The following is a 3,670-nucleotide window of genomic DNA, read 5'->3' as shown; positions in this document are numbered from 1 at the left end:
CCCATGTTATCCTTGTTATTTCTCTTGCAACCAAATCCTTTTCTGTAAGGTACAAACTTAATACGGTGTTACTCACCTTCCTTGTCCTCGAGCTGCTTCTTGGCACGGCCGAGCTCGCTCTCGGACCGCTCGAGGCTCTGTTTCAAAGCATTGACCTCCGCAGTCAGTGCGGCAGAGGTCAGCAGCGCAGCCTGCAATCCCATATTGACATATTTTTTAGAACTCATGCGTATATCTTTTTAGATCCTCAGTCCGGCTTTTGTTTCCGAACACCACACCGAGCATCAGGGGCTACTGTGTATGCGGTACTATATTACATATCTTAAAATTCTTACCTCAAAGCCTGTTAGAAGGCTGCTGCAGGCTTCGGTCAGCCCGCTCTTGGCAAGCTGAACCTTCTGAATCACCGCACTCATGACAGTGCGGTGTTCTTCTTCAATTGAAGCACCGTTGAGCGCCTCCAGCAAGTTATCCGGCACCTCCGGTTGGATGGAGGCCGCCGGCGTCACAGTCTTGCCCTTCTTATGAAGGGGCCGCTCGCCGGACTCCGGAACCACTGCAGGTTCCGGTGCGGAGTCCGGTGCAGAGTCCGGGAGGTTGCCTTGCGGCACCTCCGGGGCCTCCTCCTCCTGGCGGGTCACGAGGGGTTGAGGCAATCGGAAGAGAATACATATCCGACGTGCCCAAGGACCCGCTCGACGAAGCGGGAAGATCGTCCTTGGCCGGACTACAGGTTGTATGCGGCATTAGAAAGACACCGTGTGGCAAAAAGAAAAATGACAAATTATCTAGGAGTCCGGATACTTATGATCTCGCCAGGGGCTTGGCCCTTGAGGGCCACTCCTTGTTGTCGTCGCCAACATTGGCGGAGCAGTCCGGGGGAAGGGTCCTTCCCTTCTTGGACCCTTCGGTCTCCCTCGTTGGGGAGGCCTTCCTCTTCTTCTCTCCCCCCGCTGGGGAGAGGCCTCTTTCTTCTCCTCCTCGTCTTCAGGGGAGGAGTCCGCCTCGGAGTCATCGGACGATGAGTCCGATATCACCTGACGCCGGGAACTCCTGCGGGTTCCCATGGCCTTCTTCTTGGCCTTTTTCTCCGGCACTACGTAAAGTGCCGGGACCAGCGGCCCTGTCAAACGGGCGTCCACTGGGTCTTCTGGAAGGGGAGCCGGATAGTTAACCTGTCCGGACGTCTTCTGCTAGTCCTGTTAAGGGCATTGGGAGTTTAGATCCCACATAGAGTCAAACTATGAAAAAAATGAGTGTCCCATAGAGGATGACATAGCTTACCTCACCGGTCGGGTGCTGGATGCTGAATCCGCGATCTTCGGTCGCGGATGCAGGAGCTTCGGCGCCCTTGAGCAGCACCCTCCAGGCAGCTTCGTACGTCGTGTCGAAGAGCTCGCTCAAGGTCCGGTGCTGTGCCGGATCAAACTCCCACAAATTGAAGGCCCGTTGCTGGCAGGGGAGAATCCGGCGGACGAGCATGACCTGGATCACGTTGACAAGCTTAAGCTTCTTGTTCGCCAGGGTCTGAAGACAGGACTGGAGTCCGGTCAGCTCCTGCGAACTACCCCATAGCAAGCCCTTCTCTTTCCAGGAGGTGAGCTGCATGGGGATGCCAGATCTAAACTCGGGGGCCGCTGCCCATTTAGGGTCACGCGGCTCGGTGATGTAGAACCACCCCGATTGCCACCCTTTGATGGATTCCATGAAGGCACCCTCAAGCCAAGTAACGTTGGGATTTTGCCCACCATGGCGCCTCTGCACTCCGCTTGGCTGCCCTTCACAACCTTCGGCTTGACATTGAAGGTCTTTAGCCATAGGACGAAGTGGGGCTGGATGCAGAGGAAGGCCTCGCACACGACGATAAACGCCAAGATGTTGAGGATGAAGTTTGGGGCCAGATCGTGGAAGTCTAGGCCGTAGTAGTACATGAGCCCCCGGACAAAGGGGTGAAGTGGGAAGCCCAGTCCGCGGAGGAAGTGGGGAAGAAATACGACCCTCTCATGGGGCCTGGGGGTGGGGATGAGCTGCCCCTCGTTAGGCAGCCGGTGCGCGATGTCGCTGGACAGATATCCGGCGCTACGCAGCTTCTCGATGTGCCCCTCCATAACGGAGGAGGCCATCCACTTGCCTCCTGCTCCGGACATGGCTGGAAAGGGTCGAGGTGAGATGTGCGGACTTGGGCGCTGGAGCTCGAGTGCGCGGAAATGGATAAGCAAAGGAGGAAGAAGGCGTAGGTAAAGGAGGTGGATCCTTATCCCCTTATATATGGGCGGATGAAACTATGCGTCCCTACTAGCCTGGTAAAACTCGCTTATCTCCCAAGCGCCGCAATCAATGGCGCGGTTGGTTTACCCACGTCCGTATTGATGGGAATCCCGGAATAAGGGGAACACGATCTCTGCTTCGACAAGACGTGCCAAGGAAACCGCTTCGCTAAACGCGCTGAGGTGGTATAATAAAAACGATTCAAGTAAAGGCTTGGTAGTGGTGTGACGTCACGCCACAAAGTACGTCGGCAGATTGAACTTGTGTAAATATTATTCTCTCTACGGTGGTACGTGGAATTTATTTTGCAGAGCCAGACACTATCCTGGCGTTCACAATCTTCTATGAATTATTCGGAGGAGGAACCCGCCTTGCAATGCCGAAGACAATATGCGCGCCGGACTCGTCGTCATTGAAGCCTGGTTCAGGGGCTACCGAGGGAGTCCTGGACTAGGGGGTGTCCGGATAGCCGAACTATCATCATCGGCCGGACTCCAAGACTATGAAGATACAAGATTCAAGACTTCGTCCTGTGTCCGGATGGAACTTTCCTTGGCGTGGAAGGCAAGCTTGGCAATACGAATATGTAGATCTCCTACCATTGTAACCGACTCTGTTTAACCCTAGCCCTCTCCGGTGTCTATATAAACCAGAGGGTTTTAGTCCATAGGACGAACAACAATCATACCATAGGCTAGCTTCTAGGGTTTAGCCTCCTTGATCTCGTGGTAGATCCACTCTTGTACTACCCATATTATTAATATTAATCAAGCAGGAGTAGGGTTTTACCTCCATCGAGAGGGCCCGAACCTGGGTAAAAACATCGTGTCCCTTGTCTCCTGTTACCATCCGCCTAGACACACAGTTCGGGACCCCCTACCCGAGATCCGCCGGTTTTGACACCGACAGTTAGGAAACTAGACCATCTTTGATTAACGAGCTAGTCTAGTAGGGGCTTACTAGGGACACAATATTTTGTCTATGTATTCACACATGTATCAAGTTTCCGGCTAATACAATTCTAGCATGAATAATAAACATTTATCATGAAATAAGGAAACATAAAATAACAACTTTATTATTGCCTCTAGGGCATATTTCCTTCAGTCTCCCACTTGCACCAGAGTCAATAATCTATTTCACATCGCCATGTGATTTAACACCAATAGTTCACATCGTCATGTGATTAACAGCCATAGTTCACATTGCCATGTGACCAACACCCAAAGGGTTTACTAGAGTCAATAATCTAGTTCACATCACCATGTGATTAACACCCTAAGAGTACTGAGGTGTGATCATGTTTTGGTTGTGAGTGAAGTTTAGTCAATGGGTCTGTCACATTCAGATCCGTATGTATTTTGCAAATTTCTATGTCTACAATGCTCTGCATGGTGCTACT

The sequence above is a fragment of the Triticum dicoccoides genome, chromosome 3B, assembly GCF_002162155.2.
Source record: "Triticum dicoccoides isolate Atlit2015 ecotype Zavitan chromosome 3B, WEW_v2.0, whole genome shotgun sequence".
Taxonomy (NCBI): domain Eukaryota; kingdom Viridiplantae; phylum Streptophyta; class Magnoliopsida; order Poales; family Poaceae; genus Triticum; species Triticum dicoccoides.
The sequence above is the reverse complement of the archived record's forward strand: the minus strand, read 5'-3'. Positions refer to the sequence as shown.